This window comes from Chlamydotis macqueenii, chromosome 4, assembly GCF_036417535.1.
Source record: "Chlamydotis macqueenii isolate bChlMac1 chromosome 4, bChlMac1.mat, whole genome shotgun sequence".
In the NCBI taxonomy this organism is placed as follows: domain Eukaryota; kingdom Metazoa; phylum Chordata; class Aves; order Otidiformes; family Otididae; genus Chlamydotis; species Chlamydotis macqueenii.
The window spans coordinates 49,533,730-49,558,724 of record NC_141559.1 but is presented as its reverse complement, the minus strand read 5'-3'; the positions used below and the strand labels follow the sequence as shown (position 1 = coordinate 49,558,724).

Below are 24,995 nucleotides of genomic sequence, written 5' to 3'. Positions count from 1 at the left end.
CAACGCAATACTGGAAATAAAATGCTGATTTTAGTATAGTCTTTTTTTCTTAACGAGGATCTGGTCTTTTGACATTTCCTGTCCATAGATGCCAATATCTTTTAATATTTGTTATAGTTCATGCTTTTAAAACAGTTTGGGTGCAAATTTAGTTTTCATAAAACAATGAATTTTAATGAAATATATGCAAATAACAGTCCTTGACTTACTGAAGAAGTCAAAAGAATGAAATTTTGCTTTAATAGATGTATACATTTTATATTCTATGAAGCTGATGTGAGACAGCTGGAAACTAGTTTGTGAAGGAAAATAGCAGGAAGGGCTAAATTACAATGGTGAGTGATACATTGATACAGTATCTATCTATAGATAAGGCAGAAAATCATCCTTGTTATTTCTGTCTCAAAACTGAAGATTGTTAGCAATGTTCTGGTGAGGGGTTGGTCAGTACTAGTTTTCTTTCTGCTCTGATGGTTTTTGATGTGAGCAACTGTCTTCCAGGTACTACAGGGAGATGAGGAAGCTCATTTGAATTAACATAGGAGTAGGACTTGAGCAAAGATACCAAATGATGTGTTCTATTTTCAGCTCTGTTCTAACACAGCAGGCATGTGGTTATCTTTAAGTCCTTAAATACTCATTGTAGGGTCTGTATGACTCTATGCCTTGCACTTAACTTTTTTATATAAGGGAAGTAGGCTAGCAGCCACCATTTCAGCAGCCTGATTGTGGACCTTTCTTAGACATGCAGATGTACCAGTAACTGAGCCTTAGGGGCCTATCAGAGGTTATTCAGCCTCTGGCAGCAGTACTGTGGGTCCAGTTCCCATCACTGCTGATGTGATTTCAGTGAGTTTTGCCAAAAAAATTTTAGGGCTGTGCAGAGCATGCAGCAGAAACTGCTTCTAGGATTTAAGGAAGAAATTTTTTACAGTTTTTACAGTGAGGGCGGTGAAACACGGCAACACGTTGCCCAGAGAGGTGGTGGATGCCCCATCCCTGGAGACATTCAAGGCCAGATTGCATGAGGCTCTGAGCAACCTGATCTAGTTGGGGATGTCCCTGCTCCTTGCAGGGAGGTTGGACTAGATGACCTTCAAACGTCCTGTAAAACCCAAATAATTCTATGACTTCTGTGGAGCTTTTAGGTAATCTCATACAGGTTAGGTTCTCAACCTTTATGCTTTAAGTGTTTGCTGAATTGGAACCATAATCTATACTTGGATTAAGCCTCTTCTGACTTCTACCTAATTTCTTATGTCACTGAAGAGAACGAAAAGTTGCATGTGCGTGTATATGGTTAGGTCCTATGTGCATAACGCAGGCAAAAGCTCCATCACTCTTAGCTGGATGAAAGTGTGCCTGCATTACAAACATAATTCTAGATCCCAAAAGATTGAATTATGAAATTATAGTCTTCAAATAGGTTTTTAATTGAAAAAAAAACCAAAACCTTCAAGAACACTTTTATGAAAATAGTGTGCTTCCACTGTGTGTTAAGATACCTGTCTATCTATAGATATATAGATATGGACAAACATCTTGAAACATTTCCAAGTTCTAACTTATTATTTAAAAACTCATGACCTCTACTTTTTCAAAAGCTAAGGTTTTAGCCTGGCTGTATAGAGTATTATGACAGTAGCAGTAGGTCACTGTGATAAAGTGATAGAAAACCTGCTGGTATCTTCACTTACTGAAGAAGGAAGATTTTTTTTTTTTTTTTTTTTTGTAATCAGTCATGGTATCAATGCATTAAGAAGCAAGGGACTGACTGTGCAGTCTGTTTCATGTTGTTTATTAACAAAAAAGTTAGTGAACTAATCATGGTGAAATGGTATTCTTATAATGTAGACTGGTTTTGTTTTAATACTTTCTGTGTAAATAATTACTTTAGTAGTAGTTTAATGTTTTCTGGGCAAAAGTTCAGAATAAGGTTGCCAAATCAACACACATCCCTGATTGATCAAAAAGTGCTGTAGGACAGTAATCATGGCACAGAAAGTATATGTTTGAGTTATGGGAGCTGGTGTAATTTTGTCTGATGCTAGCATAGGCTCTGAGTCCCAACTGCAGTTTGAGAGATGTGGACATCCATCTATCTTTTTTAAGAAGGCTAAGAGAGAAAAAGAAACAAGACTAAATCAGTGTTACTCTTGAAGCACCTATTTAAAGGTATGGGAATGTGCCAGCTCTGACGTGTCAGAAATCTAAACAGAATGTACCTATTTGTTTCCTGGTAAGCCCCCCGCCCCAGGCCACTTTCCTCTTGTAATATTGACTTTCAAAGAAACACAAGGGAAGTAGGGTAAAGTTGCTGAGGAAAGAAATGTGTAAAATCCACCACGGTGGATCTTTAATGCTCTGCTTGGGACTCCACTGAGACGCCACTGCCCTTGGGCTCCAAGAGCAGAAATTCCACTTGGCGTGGTGGAGCTGCAGAGCTTTGTCTGCAAGCTACTCGGAAGCGATAAACCTGCTGTAGCCCTAGAAAAGTATGACACTGAACAAGGAAATGCCATGATTTTTTTTTTTTTCAGTACTAAGCAAATCTCTGTTAATGATTAAGAAAGGACAGAAAAATCTTCCTCAAACCAGTACTCAGGATTTTTGTGTATGAAATGCAGCATGCTCAGTTAGATGTATTTAGTGTTTCTAAATTATTTTCAAAGAACTTTAGGTTGCAGAGTGCTGCATGTGCTTCCTAGCTTTTCTCTCTGACTCCTTAGGCGGTTGCGATAGGAATAATGACAGCTCTTGAAGAGTGGGAATTTTTATAAGCAGTTTTAGATTGTTTGCAAGTGTTTCCTTTTCTTTCTACTCCTAACTGAAATGAAAAATTGTGTTATTCTTTGTAGGATGGAATTGGTTTTCATGGTGATTGCAGTGTACAGTCTTTGAAACGCGACTGATAAACAGCAGCCTTTAACCCGTTAAGATAAAGAAACGTGTTTATAAACACTGGGAGGAATCGTGACAATGTCAGAGGTTAGCTTTTTGTTAAACTGGAGGGCGGGGTGGGGCTTTATTGTTGGAACACCAGCTGATTATGGTATAATGGCTATCCCCGTTTCCTAATAAAAGATGGTGATTTACCCCGAGAGCTTACAGCAAATAATTTTAATGCTTCAATCCAGCGCACCAGAACCTGTGTTTGGCTGTACGTGTTCATCCGGTAATTCGCAACCTATCTGCCCGGCTGCGCATCGCTGCTCCAGCCTCTTCGCTCTGCTCAGAGCCCTCTCCGAGGGTACAAACCCGGGGGGGGGCACGGAGACAGACAGACAGCCGTGGGAGGGAGGGAGGGAGGGAGGGAGAGAGGGAGGGGGGACAGCTTCTCCCTCCGCGGATGCAAACGGTGCCGGGCGGGGGCGCCCACGGCGGGGCCGGGCGGCCGTTGGCTGTTGCCATGGCTCCGGAAAAGCCGGGGGAGCCCAATGGGCGCTCTGCGGCAGCGCCGGAGGGGCCAGCCATTTTGCCTAGGGAAAAAAAACCAATGCGAGATGTGATTATTATGCTCCGCTTTCCCGGGGAATAAACAAAAACCTCGTCGGGGGAAAACCAGGAGAAGCGGGAGTGTGAGTGAGTAGTTAGCGGCGGCTCGGCGTGGCGGCAAGCTGCCATTTTGACAAGCTGGTGAACTGCCGTTCCGGCGGGCTGATCGGAGGCGGTGGCATGCGGGGTGATAATGTCGCATATCTGCTGTCAGGCACCGGAACGGCCCTTCGTCCGGTAAAGGCAGTGTTTTTCCGCCACGTTATCTCGGCAGCTCGCTAGCTGCTCCGGCAGAAGGCGGCTGCTGCTCCCCCTTCCTCTCAGCCGCCGCAGGAGCAGGTGCGCCCGGGGCTGCGGGGCGGCGGCGGGGCGGGAGCCCCTTCCCGGCCGCGCCTCCTGCTTCCGAGCAGCCCGGCTTTCGGAGGGGTTTGGGGTTTTTTTTGTTTTTTTTTTGTTTTGTTTTGTTTTGTTTTTTTTTCGCCTCCCAACTCTTCCACAAAAGGAAAGCGGCTGCGCGCCTCGGCTTGCGGGAGAGAGGTACGCCTTTGCACGGACCGTTTCCATTTCGTGGAACAACACCCAGCAAAAAAACTCCACGCGAGAAATAAGCTGCTTTAGGCATCTCTGCATGTGAAGGTTGGCTTTGGTCAGTGGCTTGTTTAGAGCGGTTGCTGAGTTAATTGACCTGATTGTATTTTCGTTAAATATGTCAATGTGATGTTTCGTAGGGTTGCTGATTCAGAAGGATGGGTCCAGTAGTTGATAAAATTTTATGCTTGCGTAGACAAAAGAATTTATTTTTCCTTTTCATTGTGCTTTTTACCTTCAGGATAGCGTGGGCGAAATAAATCATGACAGACCTTGCGAGTGTATTTGAAAAGCCTTACATCATTGAGTTCCCCATTAGCAGAATTCATGCATTGTGTTCAGCCTCAGTGTAACTAGATTTAAATTGTCCGACTGCTGCTGTGCAGTATGTAGGTCATAATAAAAAGCAGCTTTTTCACCGGCTTTCAATGGACTGCATGCCCCGGTGCTGTGGTTGATTAGTTTGTGGTACTTGCGCTGTTAAGAGTAGTGGTATTACAGCCAGCTCACACCTCCTTTTTCAAGATATCGCACATACCGTGCTAGACAGAGCACAACACGCCCATTGTGTCCCTCCGTTTGGCGTTCAATAAAAGGAAGGAAACCAGCGCTCCGCAAGGAGCACAAGCACGTTAATAGCACAAGACGGTTAAACTTTTGTTGAACAATCTCAGTGATTCTGAGATAGGCTAGAGGAGGTAGAGAGAAGAAAAACATTAAGACAAATGTGAGGGAATAACTGACATGGGAGAGGTCTTCTAATTGAGACTCTGTGTTGCTACTGTAGATTTTCCATGCAAAATGAATTGTTCTGAATAGTTTTTAATTACAACACATCTGCTTTACAGCTGAAAACTGTAGTTAGACCTAGATAAATAAAACCGCAGTCCCTCAGTACAGATAACGTTAGTATTAAAAGTAGCATTTTATGAACTGCCAACTGTATTCTCACTGGGTAATACAATTTCTGAATTGGCTAATACTGAAATGCATTAAATTATTCCAACAACCAAACCAAACATTTTGGTTCACCTTGTGTCTATAGAAAATGAAATTAATTCTTATTTAATACTTATGTGGATTTAAATGACACTGAGATGAGCCATTTGTTTGAGCAGTTGAGTGGGCAGGAAATCAAGAATTTGAGGTCTGGTATCTTTATGGTTAAATTAGTAACCCGTGCTCTGTAATTAGGAGGCGAATTCCAATGTGTTATTTCTGTGTATATATCCTGGAAAGGTATTCGGACAAGAATGTTCAGCAATGGTCCCCCAAATGATACACTGCATTTGGAAACAGCAGTATATAAATGGATTGCTGCTATGCATTTTCTCCATTAGAAAAGCTCCATCTTGAATCATTCCAGGATTTTGTTGTTCGGTGAATGCACACCCCAACTTCTCTTTCTATACCTCTGTGTAGGGGTCACACAGTAAGTTGTTTAGACAACTGCTTTCATCTGTGTTCTGTAAAGTGGAATGTGCATTTACAGTGTGGTGCTACATGAATATTTATGATACAGTCTGTAATTCTGGTGAAAATTATGAACAAGCAGAGCTAGTATTTCCTTTAAGGTGTTTGTAAGTATTTGACAAAGAGATGGAGAGCTTTTGTTACAATGATAAGAAATACGGATAGAGCAGTATGCAAAAAGTGAAGGATTTTGCAGTTCAAGGTGGAAATTATCCCACTATGAAGAATTTACAGTGTAAGAAAACCAGTGAAGACTAGCTATGACTAATCACTAAACAGTGTGCACCCATTAGGTGCTGATAGATCCATCTTATTAGTCTCTATTATTTAAAGCACTATTCTCTACGCTTTTCATTCTGCAATTCTCCCTTTGTCTTTTTTTCTCCTATCAATTCCCAGCTTCCGTCTGTGTCCTTACTGTCTCTTTGGCAACATCTGATCCCCTCAGAGCTATTTGTAAATCAAATTGGTGACTGTCAGTAATGGCCATGGAGGTGCTGCAATAGAATCTGGTGTGGAGGAAGAATTTAAATGAGTTAAAGGTAAGAAACAGCAACTAAGTAAAGAGGGTATCCAGTATGAACTAATTCCACATGATGCAAGATATAAAGGTGTAGAATTGGGTCAATAATGTAGAAATAAAATGGACGTGAAGGGAGAGGTACATTTTTCAGCTCATGATGAACTGAAGTATACTTATAAACAGAAAGTTTACAAGAAGACCTTGACAATAATATGACACAGGACAAATTGGATATTTTTGCATTGGAAAGGGTGACATCAAGTTCCAATTGAAGTCAAGAAGTTTTTCAGGTTTCAGTGGAGCCATGGTTTCTATCCAGGTGATGATTATACATGATTTGAAAGTCTGTAGGTTATGCAAAGTCAGGCTCTCTTGGGCAGCAGTGATGTAAATAACATCAGCTGTCATGCTTTAACATTACAGTAACTTCAAACATTTTTTTTTTAGACAAATGACCTTTGAAGGTGACTATGGGCCCATGTGTTGTGCTTATAAACAGGATACTAACAAAGCAAAAGCAGGCAGATGCAGCCTAAAATGCAGTATCATAGTAGCAAATGCAAATAGTAATAGAAACGAGAGAACAGGGTGATAAAAGAACATAGAATCAAGTGGCATAACAGTTTTTTGGTGTGTTTGTTTAAAATAATCAGCTTTGAACAAACAGTGATAAGCATTGAACAGCCACGCGATCTGTGGAGCACAATAACCTTACAAGAGAGCTGGTGTGGGAACGTGTTATCTACCCTCAGCCTATGGACTGCTCTCTGGATACTTACATATATGACCAACCTGTGAGTAACAATACGCAGAGCATGTGCCAGGGAAACACGCTCTCTCATATCAAATTAGGGTACATTCTATAATGTTACACTGTGGAACAGGCAAATGTCACTTCTGTATCGGAAGGATCAGGTGTTGACTACAATACACCAATGATGAGGTTGTATATGGAGCAGGCAAATTGCTTCAGGTGTGACCTTGGAACAGTACTGCTGCTCCAGTGAGGCTGCCTGCACAAATATGGAAACAGAAGTTGACAATTCCTGCTTTTATTTTAGAAATTTTAAAAATTTATACTTTAGTATTGTGTCCTACTACTCTGATATTGATCCTTTCCCACATTGTTATTTCAGGATTTTATTAAGCATGTTGCTCATTGCCAGTTTGTATTTTCTTTACTACTGGGTGTAGTGTATGGCTTCCTATTTGAGAGTTGGCTGTACCACACATACTCTGTGTTCATTTTTCTTCAAATAACGTGGTGTCTTTTCATGAAAGTATTTTAACAACAGTTGACCATTCTGAAATTATGAAGCTTCCTAACATCCTAGGGCAAAAACAAAAGCTAAAAAGACTTTCAAAGGCACTGATGTAATGGAAAACTTCATGTATGGGAGGGAGAAGGGAGAGAAGTAAATACTCAAAAGGGCAGCATCTATCTTTGAGAAAAGGCATGCCAGATGACCACATTCTAGATCTACTCCTGCTTTCAGGTTTTTCAAGCATGAAATGTATTTTTCTGTTCGGATGTATTGTTCCATAACAGTGATACATCATCGCTAATGCTGCTGTGAGCCAGGAAATTCCAAAGGCGGAGCCTTTTCTTCTGTTATTTCTAACATCTTTCCCTAAATAGATTGGGGTTTTTTTTTCATCTTTCTGTGCTGAATAAAGATAGTGTTCTGATTCATCCACCCTTAAAAACCTCACCAAGCACCATCAGGGGGCTGAACAGCACAGATGTGATTCTGTGTTCTTAAGTAACCTGAGTAACAGTACATTTTTTTAAGAGTTGATGCTGAAGGTCCCAAGCCTAAGAGGATGGGGGGGAAAATATGATGGCAGGAAAAGCAACCCTTCTACCTCTCAATCTTTACTATGATCGTACTATACACTAAACTTTTTTGTTAGCCTTTTCAGAAAATAGCTTTTAAATAATGCTGAGGCATAGAATAATGAAAGCTTTACTTATTTTTAGGGCACTTGTATTGCATTTTATGTGCAAGTATTAAAGCAGTGTACAACTGAAATGTTTGATAAGTAACTAAAGCTGTCCCGAGTTTTAGCAGCAGTTGCTGATTAGCTAAATTGTTCCACAAGCATAGTGCTTTTAATCTTTTGCTTCTTCAGGACCCAAAAGAGAAGGGATATATGAGGAAACCCAAAGGAAATTGAATCAGTAGCTGCAATTCTCATAGCTGAAAATCAAATTCATTGAGGCTTATAAAAGCAGTAAAATGCATTCATTTCCAGAGGTTACATTTCTTTACAGGATCAACAGCTATGCTAATAGGAAATCAGTAGTTGTAACTGAAGGTCAACATAGATGGAAGGGTCTTTGCGGTTTTTTAGACAGTTTAAAAGCAATGGGTCTGGTTCCTTACTGACTTTTTTCTTGAACAGGGTCAATAGGTGAGGTCCCAGTTCAATTGCAGCAAGCCTGAAAGGTGGTGGTTACGCTTCCTGAAAGACTTGGGGTTGGATGGTGTAGCTCATGGTGAGAAGAGGTAGGAACTGTGCCAAAAGCAGGGCAACCGTGGAGTGTTCCTTTCAGCATGTTGCCGTGTTGTCTGAGGACTCATTAACTGTATCCTGAATGTAAAGCATCATCACCGTAGTGCACCCTGAGTGTGATCGTGTTTAATAAAGCCACGTATTTCTCAGAGGGATAGGCACAGGTATGTGAAGCTGCAGAACGCGAAGTGTGCCACTTTGGAAAAAGGCGTAGATATTACTTAAACATCATGTCAGTAGTAAGTGTTGAAGTTGCAGAAGATGCAACAAGTTTTCCTGTGTCAACAAGGTAAGAATTTGAAAGACAAATTAGCCAATTCTAGAGAGCCAGTGGGTGTTCTTTATGAAATATAGTGACCCGTCTCTAGATTTAGCAATAAGGAATACCAATAAAAGAATAGAAATAGGGATTTTTTAGATGTAAATCATAGAAGAGATATTAATACTTGTGTTTATCATGTATAGAAAAGTCAGAATGAGTTATGAAAGCCAAGTGGTCAGATTCATACTTTTGCTATGATTAATGAGATTAAGTACAAAAGCAGATTAGACTATACCACAAAACCTGTAAAAGTACAAATTTCAATTCATAGCAGATAGGATTAAGACTACTTTTGGTCTTTTGATTGAAATAAAATGCAAATATAAACAAAATATCTCATGGCTGTTTACAGCTAATCTCATAAACTGCTTTGAATCTGACTAGAACAAGGATATCCAGATGATTGACTTCCTAAAAGCTAATACTTTGCCAAAGATGACTGTAGCAAATGAGAGGAGCGTGGCTGTCCATGATTCAGTTATCTGAAATTACACGTTACTAGAGGGGTCTCTGTGCATATGAATGGTTTTCACTATTTGATGTGACCACGAGGGAAAAGTAGTGATTCAGGGCAACAGAACAAAGTGTGGGGTAGACAGTTAAACTGCATGCTTGAATGTTGTCTGTCTTTGAATGTTCATTTTCTCCTAATATTCAAAAATCAGACATGATTACAAAACCAAAAATATTTCCTTTTCTGTAAACATAAACAACATCTGAAATCAAGATATTGTTGGCACCAAGTTTTCAAGCAGGTGCAAAATGGCATTTGTAAGGTACCAAATGCTTGTTTCTCACTGCAATTCATGTTCATTTGAGAACTTCAAATTCTGTTAGGCAGACAATGAGAGCTTTTGTAGCTCCTTGAACTATGATAAGTAAGGACAAATAAATAATTGGTATAAGGTAACTATTGTATTGATTGCTGAGAATTGCAAAGAACTGCATTTTAGGAGGGTTATTTAGTAAATCTCTGGCACAGAATGTTTTGCTCTCTCTGATGAAGCAGGCAGTATGGGCCATCGTAAGGGGTGGGTTAATGGATTAGATGGCCCCAGATTTGGCTTGGTATTTCGGCTGCTGTTTTAAACATCATGAGACGTCTGTGGAAGTTTTGAATTTCAAAAAGATTATAGCTTTTGAGGCAATCCTAAACTGTAGTGATTGACCTAGATGAAGTATCTAATAAATAATTCCCTTTAGAACATAGGGGTCACACTGCTGACTTCTGTGTGGTTTGTGCTTTAAGAAGTATAAAGTTTTACACAGCTGTTGTCTGATTTAGGCATCAACCCTGTATTCTTTTCCCACTAATAGTAAGGGTTTTAGAGACAAGCAAGCACTAGCAGCAACCCAAAAGGATGCCAGTGGAAAACACTCAGTATGTGTCATTTAAATTATATATTGATCATGTACATCACACTGCTCCTTCTAGCCAGGTATGCATTTTACACATTTTAATAAGCAAGTTCTGAGAGAATCCAGCAGTTGCCAGCACAATTTTTATGTGATTTAATTTCTAGTGAATTTCTAATGAACAAGGGATCTCTAAGCAGTGACATTCTCCCAGATAATGAAATTCATGGTAATTGCACTGTTTTTTCTTTTGGAGAAATCTGTATTTGTTAGGAGTCCTGAGGAAATAATAATTTCAGTGTGACTGATGCAATCAAATGGTTTACTCTGAATAAGTAAAATATAAAAGAGGCTAATGAAATGAAGTGCTACTGTATGAGAGCAAAGTGAGACGCTAGTGACAGGCTTGACAGTAGAATAAGACCAAACCAAAGACTTTGTTTTGACATACGTGCAGATAATCAGGCAAATTCAAGTCTTTTAACAGACCTCTTCTATAAGGGTCGCTTTCCACATACGGATCATGTAATCTGAGCCGTGCAGATTATCATTCTACTTTTAAACAAGTACAAGAGAGAGGTTTTTAATTCCTTATTTGCATAGCTGTAGATTTACACGTTCACATGCTTTTGCCAGTGGCACTTGATTCACAGATGACTGATTTATGGTCTTGACCAAAGGCCAGATGCAGGACACACTTTATCGTCAGGACTGCCAACTCTACAAAACTTGTTTGGAACTCTGCACCTGCTCTGGTTAACACATACTATAGCAAAGCATTAGGAGGATGCCTTCCAGCTGAAGGCAAGCATTTCCTTATCAGCAAGGCAAAAATAATTGCAGTGATGTTATGCTAAATTAATCCAGCTGTGAACTTGTTTACTTTTTGTAATATTTATTGCTGTAATTATCGTAAACATAATTCTCTAAAATCAGTCACTGTTTAGCTAAAAATCACAAATTAAAAGAAACATGTCAGTATGACTAAAGAAGAGCTACAAAAAGTACAACAGCAAATAGGTGATATTCTGTTTCTGTGTAGAAGGGTTCCAGTTTCATTTCTGGCATTCACTCTCTGTGTCATTAGCCATCAGAAGAGAAAGGGCAAATGAATTATTTCCTAATGAACGATGAATGGATAACAAGACTGTCATCTGAGTTGCTATCTGAAAGGAAACTCTTGTGTTTAAGTAACTATTTCTGTCAATATTAGATCATCACCACGCAAAGAAAGGATTGGGGTCAAGTTCTGTTTGCTATAGGTGCTGAACATAGAAGATAGAACGTGCTTGATTGCGAAGGTGAACTGAAGAGCAGGCTTATTAACAGGTGGCTTTGACCACTACTTGACCATGATACCAATGGTTGCCTGATTTCTTATAGCAGAAATGAAAATTAAAAAGAAGTTTGAGAAACAAGCAAATAATAGCTTTGTAGATAAACCTGGGAGGTGTTCTTATGATAAAAGGTTACTGCTTCTTATGAATGGATGAAACGTATGTGGATAAATTTGAGCAGATTATTGTCCAAAGTTGTGATGAGAGTTTTGGAAGCTGCAAGAGGTGACAGGAAGAGAATTATGAAAGTGCTCAAAAGGGAATAAGATAAGATATAACTGCTGCAGTGAGAAGACAAGGAGCCAGCTGAATGTGCCCACTGTTCTGGCGCAGGGACAGGTATGATGGCTTCAAAGAAAAAAAAAAAAGAACAAACTTGACTGGTCTCATAGATCAGAAAGCATTACTTAAAACTGCAATCCCAGATACGGTAGTTAAATTGTGTGATGGTAGAGACCTAACCAATAGCATTCCTGCTGAAGGACCGAAAAAAAAAAAAAAATCAGACTTTGAAAATGCCGTGGAGAAATTGATCCTCTTGGGAAAGGCTACAAAACACAGCTTAGGAGAGCAAAAGGGAAGCAGGTGTGAAGAAAAATGAGCCAAGTCCTTGAGGACTTCACATGCTTGTGTATCCAAGGTCTTTTGTGTTTAAAAAAAAAAGTCATTATATTTGCATTCTAGTTAAATTTCTACACCTATACACAGTGTGCCAGGGCATCCCACAGATATTTTAAAATTCTTTTTTGGTCTTCATATGTACGTTTAAGAATTACAATCCAAATTTGCAGATTTGGAAACAAATTGATCTCCTTTTGTGGTTGGAGACCCAAATGGTCAAGTCTTGGCTGTTCATAAGCACTTTAGATGAAGCATTACAAGTTTGGCCTGTGTTTTCAAATACATAGCTATGTGATCACCCATTACGGAAATGTGATTCTCTCTAGTTGTCCTCCACCAGCAATGGAATAATGCAATTCTGAGGATAGGGATCAGGCATTTTGGAGGCAAGTGTAACACTTCATAAGAGAAGTTGTGGTGCTCAGTTTAGCTGGCCATTGTAAAAGAGGGAACTTGATTCTCTGATTCTGAAGTCAGTACCCTAAAACCATCTGTGAAACAACTATTTACACTCTGAGGTATCTGCTCCCTCTGTTGTGTCTCTGTATTTGCTGAAAATGCTCCATTCTAATTCCTGTCCATTGTTTTTTTTTAATCAAATTATTTTAACTGGGGCAAATTTTGTTAGGATGTTAGTGGAATATCTTGTGTATTTTGCCTTATATACACCTGTGTATTAGGACTGCAGATTCTTTATGGAAGGTGTCCGTTCCTCAGTGCACATACTTAATTTTCAAATTATCAGCTGAGCTGGAACTTTGAAGGTGGCTTGAGTTCAAACATGGCTTAAAAGAATAATTATATTGGAAGCTTTCTTGTTTGTAGTCCTCTCAGAAATCTATATAACTCTAATGTCATCTTCAGTATTGTATAAATTTTAGTTAGACTTCTATGGACTTTATCTTCCAGTGTGGTTAGGAACAGCTTCTCTTTATGTTCATTAAAAGCATGTTTTTCTGAACTAATTGCAGGTAATGCTGTGAAACTTTCACATTCAATACCTAAAATTGTAAAAACATCCTAATTGTATATGTAAATTAAGTCTTCATAGAAGAAGCCACTCCTTTTGTTATTTGACTTATTTTCCATAGCGTTGATGTGGATTTTTAAAGAACTGAAAGGATTTTTAGCTCTTCAGTTCCCAAAAGCAAATAGTTTTGTTAATAAACTTTTTTAAGGATAAGTTTGGAACTAAACTCTGAGGCCCCTATTCCCTTTTCGTGGGTACAGTGTACAACTGTAAAATTGGTACCCTTAGATTTGCAAAACTGTGAAATCTAATTTCCTGTTTCTCATAATCCTAAATTAGTGTCTCCTGTTACAAGTGTTGAAATTAAGATTCAAGTTTAGGCTTGTAAGAATCTAGTCTGAATAAGACTCTTAAAAGCAAGGTCATGACTTCAAGGGAGCTGTTCTTCAATGACTTACTTCAAACCTGAGCATATATAGTATTATGTCCAAAGACACATTCTGAGCAAGGAACTTGGAATTTATTTAAATGTTTGTGTGAAAAGGGCAGAGATAAGTTTAGCGAAATGAATCTTACAAATAAAATGACTATAGACGATGGTGTTTTCACAAGCACTTGTTTGTCTGTATTCTCCCTTTGAAGGCAATGATAGAAGTCCTCCCTGAATTCATTAAAAATAGTTACAGGAAAAATGTGTTCTTTTAAAATGCCACTGAAAAGGCCTTAGTATCCAGCTTTTTACTATTCTAGTTCTAGGTTCAGCCCAAAATGCCTAGTAAATGCCTGGAAAGATTTGAATAAAAGTTGAAAAAAATAGTGTTGCACTTGTGTCTGTTTCCATCACTTGAAGTAATGATTATTTTTTTTATTTCACGTAGGCATTTAAGTCTTATTATCATTAGTAAGATCTGTGCTGTTGGCAACATCTGAATGAATCTGCTAACTTTATTTACAGTATATTTATTACTGAAAACAGCTTTACAGGTGTATATACACACATTTTGTCATATTTTTTAATAGATCCTGGTAGATACATAATTAGTTTTGCCTCCTAAAACTTGATGAACATCAGAAGTTTCTTTCAAATTATGCTGTGCATTTCAAGCTGGGACCTACAAATGCTAACCAGACTTGGAAATTTATGTCAGTGTGGTTTTGGTGCTTTATCATGCTTAACTTTCTGTACTGTCTGTAGGAGACACACCTAAAGTTTGAAATGTCACCATCTAAATTAACGTAAGGGATCACCTTAGTTTCATGAACACGATGAATCAGGAAATAGAGATAATGTGTTGTGATTACAGAGGCTGCAGTGTTTCAATATTGTATCGTAAGAAGATTTCACATACTGACTTTTTTTAGGTATGAATCATAGAATCATAGAATGGTTTGGGTTGGAAGGGACCTTAAAGATCATCTAGTTCCAACCACCCTGCCATAGACAGGAACACCTTCCACTAGACCTGTTGCTCAAAGCCCCATCCAGCCTGGCCTTGAACACTTCCAGGGATGGGCCATTCACAGTTCCTCTGGGCAACCTGTTCCAGTGCCTCACCATCTTCATAGTGAAGACTTTCTTCCTTATGTCTAACCTAAATCTGCCCTCTTCCAGTTTAAAGCCGTTACCCCTTGTTCTGTCACTACATGCCCTTGATAAAAGTCCCTCTCCAGCTTTCTTGTAGGCCTTCTTTAGGTACTGGAAGGCCACAATAACGTCCCCTCCCAGCCTTCTCTTCTCTAGGCTCAACAACTCCACCTCTCTCAGCCTGACCTCATAGGAGAGGTGCTCCAGCCCTCCAGTCATCTTTGTGGTCCTCCTCTGGACTCGCTCCAATAGGTCCACATCCTTATGCTGCGAGCTCCAGAGCTGGATGCAGTACTCCAGGTGGGGTCTCACCAGAGTAGAGTAGAGGGGCAGAATCACCTCCTTCGACCTGCTGGCCATGTGGTTGGCTTTCTGGGCCGCAAGGGCGCATTACCAGCTCATGTTGAGCTTCTCATCCACCAGTACCCCCAAGTCCTTCTCCTCAGGGCTGTTCTCAATCTATTCTCCACCCAGCCTGTATTTGTGCTTGGGATTGCCCCGACCCATGTGCAGGACCTTGCACTTGGCCTGGTTGAACTTCATGAGGTTTGCATGGGCCCACCTCTCCAGCCTGTCAGGGTCTCTCTGGATGGCATCCCTTCCCTGCAGTGTGTCGACCTCACCACACAGCTTGGTGTCATCAGCAAACTTGCTGAGGGTGCACTTTATCCCACTGCCCATGTTGCTGACAAAGATGTTAAACAGGGCCAGTCCCAATATTGACCCCTGAGGAATGCCACTCATTACTGGTCTCCACTTGAGACTCTGAGTGAGACCATCCAGCCAACTCCTTACCCACCAAGTGGTCCATCCATCAAACCCATATCTCTCCAGTTTAGAGAAAAGGATGTTGTGCAGGACAGTGTCAAATGCTTTGCGCAAGTCACGGTAGATGAATCACATAACGGTTGTTAGCAGAGAGTTTTGTTTTGTTTATATTTCAATGCTGTTTCTATTTTTAAAAGTACTACAAAAATGGTTTGAAGTGCTCACCTTAGGGACAGTTTAGAGTTTGATCTCAACTTGCATGTTTCTAATTCATGTTACTAGTCTATCGTAAGCTGATTTTGTTATAAATAACCAAAAACTGTACAGATACTATGTAAAACTATTCATGATTTCCCCCACGCTGTTGTTGTACTCTGGTTTCAAACTCTAGTCTTCAGATAACTGTCAGTCATATGTCATTTATTTTCACCCTGCTGATCAGAATGCAAAGGCTAAAAAATTATCAATAAATGCTTTTCTAATGTTTTCCTTTTGAGCAATTTGTTTAATTGCTGTAGGAATCAAATGTGAGCAAGCTTAAATTGCAAATCAGTGAGTTCATAGTAGGAAGCAAGGCAATACATGGAGCTTAATATGTTTTGGACACTAAATTTGTAATAATTGAACTTCTGCTAAGATGTCTAATGTTTCTACTTGCGATGTTTTTATGTACAACACTGTAATTTGTCAACTTTTTTATCTCTGTGTTCTCTCTTAGGAGGTAAGATAGAAAACTGGAATTATTAACTATCCTGTATAAATTTATTAGAGAAAATTTACCCTTCAGCTTCTCAATTTTGTTTTTCCTTATATGTAAAACCTACAAGCCACTGTAGAACCAGAAGTTGCTGACTTCATCCTTTAGTTTTAAGTGCAAATGTTCATTAGTCCATTGTTGCTTCTAGTGATCTTTGTCTAAGGGTTAGAATTCAGAATTTCTGTTATGAACAGGACCAAGCTGATAAAAAATTGAAAAGCCTTGAGGCAAAAAAGGGTCTTTTGAGTTTATTATTAATAGGTGGATGACTTTGAAAAACAGAGGATGTTAAAGTAAACAATTTCTAAGAAGGGAAATCCGGCTTTCCATATGTTTGTTTTTCAAAGAGAGGAAATTACCAAAGAGAGGAAATAAGTATGAAACTTCAGGGATACAAAATAGAGTATCTACTTCAAATTATATTACCTTTGACTTCGTATTCTTGCATATTTTAAGATCTGCCTAAATGTGATTGTGATGTTTTCATTTCTGCTTTTCAAGCCACCTTCTGTATAACTTCAGCTGCCGTGGATTTAAGTTTGTGGCATGGACACAGGTGCTGCTTTCCTTACCCAATGTGTGAAGTACATATGTATTGTTTCAACTGTCAGTTTGTTGCTGTTTGAGAAAATTACTGCGAGAACTTTTCTCTCCACCATCCTAGTTGGCACTGGTCTTTGTTATATGAATTGGGATCTGTTAAAAGCCTGATTTTCATAAGAAGTGTACACTGTAGCTCTTGAAAAATGTGTGTGGCCCTTCATCATGTGTTACACTGGCTATGAAAATCGAGATAGCAAGGAAGTGTTATTTTAGAATTGTGTCTGTAGAATGTTTTACTTGTGGAAGAATTTTTCTATGCAGTGAGAAAACCTTTGGTGGAAAACATGTCTGCCATTTCAGATTCTTCATTAATTAATGATGTTCACTGTATGTGAACTGATATTAACTGATGTACTGATGGAGGAGAATTAGGAAATTGCTAAAAATCCTTTTAAGTAACATCATTCATATGCCGACTTCTGTTTTGTTCTCCCTGTACTTGTCACTTAAGCAAAGGTCTAGTTCTGTTAGCTGAAACATAGAGCAATTAATTGGCAATGCAGCTGCAACATCCCGTGTTGTCTTAAACACAGCAAATATCAACTTGTCCTTCCCAGATAGGAAAATCATGAATATAGCTCAAACAAGTCTTTCAAACTAACACCTTGTTCTGCAATTAATGGTATTATAGGGAACAAAAATAGCAAAAAAAAACTGTAAAAGAGCTCTCATTTTCACTTAGCTGAAGCAGGACATGATAAATGACTACATATTAATGTGCTTCTCTTAACAAGAATACAAAACAAATGAAAGCTCAGCACTGATTTCCTGAGTCATTATCCCAGTGGGCTAGGGATAGTTTGGGTATAGGGTATCCACTGGGGGATGTTGACGTTTTGCTGTAACTTCACCTGTGGAGCCTGAAGCTGAAGAACTTCCTAAAAGCCAGGTCCTTTTCCTCCAAGCTACTAGTGTGAGGAACTGTCAAATCTCTGGGGAAATGATGATCTTCAGGAATAAAGAGATTTGAACAGGAAATTATCAGTTTTCTGCTTTCGAGACTTCCTGTTAATCATGATACATCATAGTGCACAAGAGGAGATGACCCAGGTGATTTGCCATCACCAAAAAAAAGAAATATCATTTAGCAACTTCCTGCTGCTATATCACTCCCTTTCTTTAACTTATTTATGTAACTTATCTGTCCTCAAATCTGCAACAGTCTGTACTTGGATTATCTGGAAAGTATCAGTTTCAATAATACTGCAGTTCAAGTATCAAGATTTTAAAATCCAAAAAATCAGTTGCAAGTTCTCCAGGGTACGAAGGTTTCTTGAACAGTTCTGGGACAAATGTATGCTGTTAACAAGATACTGTAGCTTTCAAGACAGTATGAGCATACTGCCATGTAAGAACGTCTAGCTGTATACATCCAATTGCTCTGACCAATTTGCAGGTGAACTTACATGTTGAGTACTTACATTTATCTACTGATGTATGAGCGGGAAAGAAAGCATGAGGTAGTTACTGTCTGCATCTCTCTAGGAATCACCAACAATTTGGTCCATGTTAAAGCCTATTCTTGGGATCATGCTCAACTTCATAAAGCCTTGAGAGCCTTGAAGTTTCTAGCCAAGATGTCCGTTGATACTGATCACACTCTGCCCTGTTTTTTTCCATTCTGTCTCTTGCAGCCCTACAGCTTTTGAACTTCTCTGCAAGAATCATAGTTTGTGCTGTGTATAATGTATAATATATTGTCTTTATTGTGTAGACCTAACTTGATAAATTAAGTCTGTGCCTGCCAATAGCATGAAGCCACAAGCTTGACAAGCTAGTTTTAGCTTATTAGCAGTGGAAGGGTGAGGAATAGCTTTGCTGTGCTTGCTGAGCTGATTATAGAGGGAGGGTCCATGGCACCTTTCAAAGAAAGCAGTGATTCAGCTCTACTCTTGAATAAAGCGGTTTCTAAATCCGTAAGAGATTTTGAGCTGAGTCCCAATCTAACACAGTATCTTCTTTAAGTCATATTACTTCCCTTGGTGTTATCTATTGGCTAAGCCTCACTGATATCTGTGGCTACCCTGCAGGCCCTCCAACTTGCTGTGTGCGATGTAATATAAAGAAGGTGTAGACTGGCAGTTGGGCAGCTCTGGTCCTGCTTTGACTCACTGTGTATGCTTGCAATTTGAGCTTAATTATGTGTATCTAAATCACCTGAACATTTACACTACATTTCAGGCTTAAATTACAGGAAAGGACACTTTGGTTAGAGCGAGGGAAAAAAAAATGCTAAGGATATCTAAGTACTGGAGTGTCTAAAGAAGTTGGGGTATCTTTCTTGCAGGGTGCCTTCTGAAACAGACTGATCAAATGTCTGTCAGGAGTGATACACTTACTGTTAATTTTGCTGTTACGAAGCAGATGAACAAAGTGACCTGGATATCCCTTCTCTGTGATGATGTGAGTGATTGCAGAAAAACTGATTCAAATTCAGTGTGGTGCTTCTGACACTGCCCAAAGTCGGAATGGCTTGTGACTTCCTACAAGCTGACGTGGCTTGGTTTGTAGCCAAATCTCTTTTCACACCCTTCATGGATAATGAGCCTGTCACTGCTATGCCATCAAAAACCCTTCAGAATCAGTCTATAGGAATGACTCGTGAGAAGCCATCAGAATATGTGGTTTGGGGTAAAAGCGTGTGTTCATAAGGAGAGTTCAAGTTGACTTCAAGTTCTGCCAGAATGTGGCGCAAACAGAATAATAGAATGATTTTGGATGGAAGGGACCTTTAAAGGTCATCTAGTCCAATCCCCCATGGAGTGAGCAGTGAGCCCTGAGATGGCATGACATCTTCAAGTATGTTGCTCAAAGCCTCTTCCAACCTAATCTTGAATATTTCCAGGGATGGGGCATCTACCACCTCTCTGGGCAACCTGTGCCAATGTTCCACCACCCTCATTATAAAAAAAATTCTTCCTTTCTAAAGGAAATCTACTCTCTTTCAGTTTAAAACCATTACCCCTTGTCCTATCACAGCAGGCCCTACTATAAAATTTGTCCCCATGCTTCTTATAAGCCCCCTTTAAGTATTGTAAAGCCACTATAAGGTCTCCCCACAGCCTTCTCTTCTCCAGGCTGAACAGCCACAACTCTCTCAGCCTGCTGTCATAGGAGAGGTGCTTCAGCCCTCTGATCATCTTCGTGGCCCTCCTCTGGACTCCCTCCAACAGGTTCGTGTCCTTATATTGGGACAGAGCTGGACGCAGTATTCCAGGTGGGGTCTCACAAGAGCAGAGTAGAGGGGCAGAGTCCTCTCCCTCGACCTGCTGGCCACACTTCTTTTGATGCAGCCCAGGATGCAGTTGGCTTTTTGGGCTGTGAGCACATATTGCCAGCTCATGTCCATTTTTTCATCCACCAGTATCCCGAAGTATTTGGGCAAAAGCACACTTTAGGTTTTGGAGCTGCTGTGTTTGCCCAGTAGCCTTGGTGCCCTTGGGCATGTCGTGCTTGACCAGCTCTCTGAGCAGCTTCTAGTGTGTGGCAGACTCCACCTCTAAGGAACTGATGGTCAAGCAGCCCTTGTGTTGTGCCAGACAACATGCTTTTCCAGTGATACATTCAGTAATGTCATTGACAAAGGTGTTTATGATGCCCATGCCTTGGTTAGGGTACTGGTCTCACGATAGATCTGCTTCAGCACCTTGTACTGATGGATGCCGTAACTCGCCTGTGTGCAATTCTTGTGTTGCTTGTAGCCCTTCTCTCAGGTTTTGGTGACAACATTCCTGGAGTTCTCGTTGGGAGAACTACTCGCTGGTAGTCTCAGGCATTTTGGCAGCACCTTTTCTCACCAATAAGCAGCATGAAGGTGGGGAAAGGTGGGGGCAGTGTAGCTGCAAATGGCTTGGGTCCACTGGGGGCATGTACCTCAGCTCTTGAAATAACTACCTTCATTATAATTGTCATGATTGTGTGGAACTGAGAGCAGCAAACTGAGTTTGCTGAAGCAATTTTATCTTTAGCTGTTTTTAAGATGTTAATATCCTTTGTCACAATTAGAGGTAGGAAATCCAAATACAAATGTTGGGTCTTGCTGAAAACCAGATACTGGTTTGAGATCAGTCTCTTGTAAAAAAAAAAAAAGATACCATAAAAATATCAGACTCAGCCAGTATTAGCTTGTATTCTAAAATGTTGAAGTGTTATCTACCTGTAGCTGGAAGCCTTCAAAGCTTTGGACAGTTGCTTGTGTCTTTAGGTTGTGCTTTCAGCTAAGTGGACTATAGCAAACTATAGTTTGCTATATATATAGTATATCCTAGCAAACTAGGATAAAGTGACTGTCGTAGTTCAGCCCCAACGGGGACCAGACTACGCAGTCTCTCTCTCACTCCCCCCACTCTCCGAGAGAATAGGAGGAGATTTGACAAACAAAAGAAAACCAGGGAAAAAAAAAAAAAACAAACACGCGGGTTGAGATTGAACAAAAAGTAAATTTAACAGTAATGACAGAAGAAAACAATAGAGTGATGGAACACAAATACAGTATAATAGCTCACAACAGATCTCCACATCCAGTCTCTTCCAACTAGGAGGGCCTCCCTTCAGCACCCTCCTCACTTATATACTGAGCATGATGTCAGATGGGATGGAATAGCCCTTTGGCTAATTTGGGTAAATTAACCCCAGCTGTTAGCTAATTAGTTAACTATCCCAGCCATAGGGGCTACCAGCTTCAGTTCTCCACCCAGCTCAGGTAAATATTAACTCTATCCTGGCCAGAACCAGGACAGTGACTAAAGGAACATTTAAGGAAAAATGGCTCTCTACATTGCTTTTACTTGTTGTTTGACTTCTAGTAAGAGGTTTTGTACTCAGTTGAGGTGACAAGTGTTATTCTCTTCACCCTGGGGTTCAGTGCCTTAAAGCTTCAGTTGTGATAGGTCTGCTGTCCCCAATTCTGTATGCTACCAGTAGCAGAAAATGTTAAAATTACTTGGTTGATAAAGCTAAGGACTGTTTTTCATATAGTTCCCTTCTCTTTTCTTTACTAAATTGGCAGCTTAGAAAATTGGCTCAACACCATTGTGTTAATTATTGAGAAGCCTAAATTCCTTTGCATATTTAGTCATGGTAATTGGAATAGAAACTCAGTACAGAGTGCGAAGGTGTAAAGCTGGCCTGGCCATAATCTGGCAGTTTACGAAAGAGCAGAATGATGTTAGGCCTTGTGTGCTCTGTAACATGAATCTTTGTGAAGTCAAAGGAGGGAACTGAGACTTGTGTTTCTTCTGTGAATTTCCTTTGCTTTGCATGGACCGACTAGCTTGAGATTGAGAGGGGCAGCTCCTGTGCACAGGAGCAGGCAAGGCCTTAGAGCCTGGTGATGACAATTCTCCCTTGAGAAGGGGGCATAGTCTTATCCATGGCCAACTGTCAGGAGGTGTTAATACTTCACAGTGTATTGTTTGGGTGTTAATATTTCAGAGTAACTGGAGGAGAGGCAGTCACTCAAATTTTCATTTCTCCTAAGTAAATTCTCTTTATTAAGCTAAAGAGAGAGAGTCAAACTCTTGCTCTGTGAGCCACATCAAGTCTGTAATTATGCTGTGAAAGATGGGCCAGTGTCCTCAAAAGACTAGGGAGTAGCTTGATGCTTAGTATTCTGTGTCAGCGAAGTGGGAGATGTGGCTGTAAATCCTTCTGGAAATGTAATCCAGCATTTCAGTATCTGTGGCAGATGTTTTAACAACCATCGGTGCCATGTTTTTTAAAAAAATAAAATGTGATGGGGTAACATCATCTTCCAGGGTTTTTATGAAGAGTGAAAATTACCTGAGAACTTCTTATGGATGTTTATGCCTCACACACCAGGTTGATAAAACACAGGTTTGTACGTGACAGTTGTTCACCAAAGTGGTTTCATTAACGTGAGACACCATTCGCTTGGTCCAGCAGGAGAATTTTAAGTAACTGGGATCTTTACTGTATACAGTATATGTATACATAGATGCTTAGGAATTTGGGTATATGTAAAATACGTATTTTAAATATTGTCACTTTGGATTTGGGCTCAAAAATCCTTTTGAGCAGCTACTTCAACAAACACAGTCACTTGATATGGTAAGTCACAATGAACATTACAGGTCCTAGCTTGTTGACATGTCTGAAGCTTGGGCCTTTAGGGAAACTCTGCTCCCTAATGCCCCCAGCACCCTGCCCCCAAAACCTCCACAATCTCACACAGTAGTTGAACACGTTCTAGCAGAAAAATGAGTCTGAAATACAAATAACCTTGTACAAAGTTCTTGAAACAATGGACTGGCGGTGTGTATCAAGAGCGAGATCAACAATAAGCTTCTGTTCTCCATTTCCTGAAAAGGCCTTTTCAGATTTATTTCCCCATATGTGTTTAACTGTTTACTCTTAGAACAGAGGAAGTTAGTTTTACTAGCAAAATAATGCTCTTAGCAGGCGTATCATTCTCTTGATCCAGTTTCATAGTGATAGCTGCAGTGACTGTAGTTGCTTTTCACATGATTAGGAGAGCAGTTATGGTTTGCTGCCAGTTATATGGAATTGGTTTAAGTATCGGAATTGGTTGCCACAGATGACCAAGAGGCTCTAAATATTTAGATAATATGCTTTTAATAGTTGGATTTTTTAAAATGTGTGTGATTTCACTTCAGGCTTGAGAGTCTCCTTGTGTTTTAATATATTTATTTCATGCTCAGTTAAAGGTATTGTAATTTTAAAAGGATTCTCTATTATATAATGCTGTTACTAAACATATTAAAAATTATAACCATTTCAATGACTGACAGAACATTGGGTTTGAGTCCTTAGATATCAAACTAAATCTGCAACAATGAAATTCAATGCAGTTTTGCCAAAGGTGACTGGCAAAAAAATCTGGTACTAGCCATCTTTCTAGCTTCTATTTAGAAAATGGATTAATTTTCCAGAGATGTATTGTCTTGATAAGCGTGTTATGTTGTTTTTGTTTTAGTATATTAGAACTCAAAGAAGTGTAAAGGTCACAAATTTGTAGATGCTGACTCTACTTCAAAGCCTTTTACATCTTCAGAAACATCTAACCATGAAGATCATCAGTGACACTTTGTAGCTTTTGTAAAAGTTCTCAGATATATCAAAATTCCTGAAAAGCAAATTTTAAGTTGTATAGTAAACTCAACTTACTTTTGATGGCAGAGCTCCTTATTTACAAAACATCTTTCACAAAAATCTGGCTAGGGCTTTCAGTCTGGTTTGTTTGTTTGGTTTTTTTTTTTTTCTATCACCAGACAAAATTTCATTTTAATTGGGGGTTGGGGGGGAGCAGACTTAAAAAATTCCAAAGTAAAAAAATGATAACTTAATATAGCTAAAGACAGATGGTTTCTTTTAAAGAGAACACAGATCTACTGTTCTAGAGAACATCAGCAGAGGCAACTCTTCATCAAACATCTGCCATTTGGCACAAGCATCAGTTGGTGTTAATGAATTGAGATCATGATTCTTCGTACTTGATATCTTGATCCATGTCTTTCAAATGTGTGAGTTATCAGTGAATAATTTCTGTAACAAATTTAGAAGGCTTCTTGGATACTCTGCTGGATCAGAGATTGCATGATAACTCTTGGCTGGCTCTTGAGTGCTTTTTGAGGAACACAAGCCAAAAAACCCCACAATTCCAAGCTTCCTCTTTTTGGTTTTCCTTCCCAGTTTCCAAGTTTTTCTAATGAGTTATACAGGGATGAAACAGTCTTATACCAAACCTGGAGATAAAAGTTTAATAACTTTATTATTACCTAGTGATGTTAGTGAGATGGGTCATCCACCATTAATTTTTTGAAGGAAATGATGGAAAAAAACTCTTTAGGCAGCGTGGAACACTCTGTTTTTTTAGTGTGGAGAGCTATTTCAGGTTATACTGGAGAACAGAGCTACTTATGTGGGAAACCAATGTCCTACCAAAGCATTAAAAAAAAAAAAAAAGAAAAAAAATTCCATTGTATGGACTTCAACAAACTTCACTGTCCTTTGAAAGTTTTGTTAAAGATGAGAGTTCTCAAACCAGAGCTTCAATATGGGAATTACGAAGCCACAAAGCAGGGATAAATGCTGAGTATGT

General features: G+C 39.5%; 1 protein-coding gene across 3 annotated transcripts in view; it reads left to right on the top strand.

Moving 5' to 3' along the window:
* The first annotated feature begins 3,364 nt into the window (after positions 1 to 3,364).
* The window catches only part of SORBS2 (sorbin and SH3 domain containing 2), a 163,275-nt gene continuing 141,644 nt past the window's right edge, over positions 3,365 to 24,995 (top strand). Inside the window, exons 1-2 of one of the 3 annotated variants that reach the window (XM_086746244.1) lie at positions 3,365 to 3,834; positions 3,998 to 4,131. The gene's annotated coding sequence lies outside the window, so the exon portion shown is untranslated. The remainder of the gene's footprint in view (positions 3,835 to 3,997; positions 4,132 to 24,995) is intronic. The other 2 variants (XM_086746245.1, XM_086746247.1) reach the window with 2 other exon arrangements.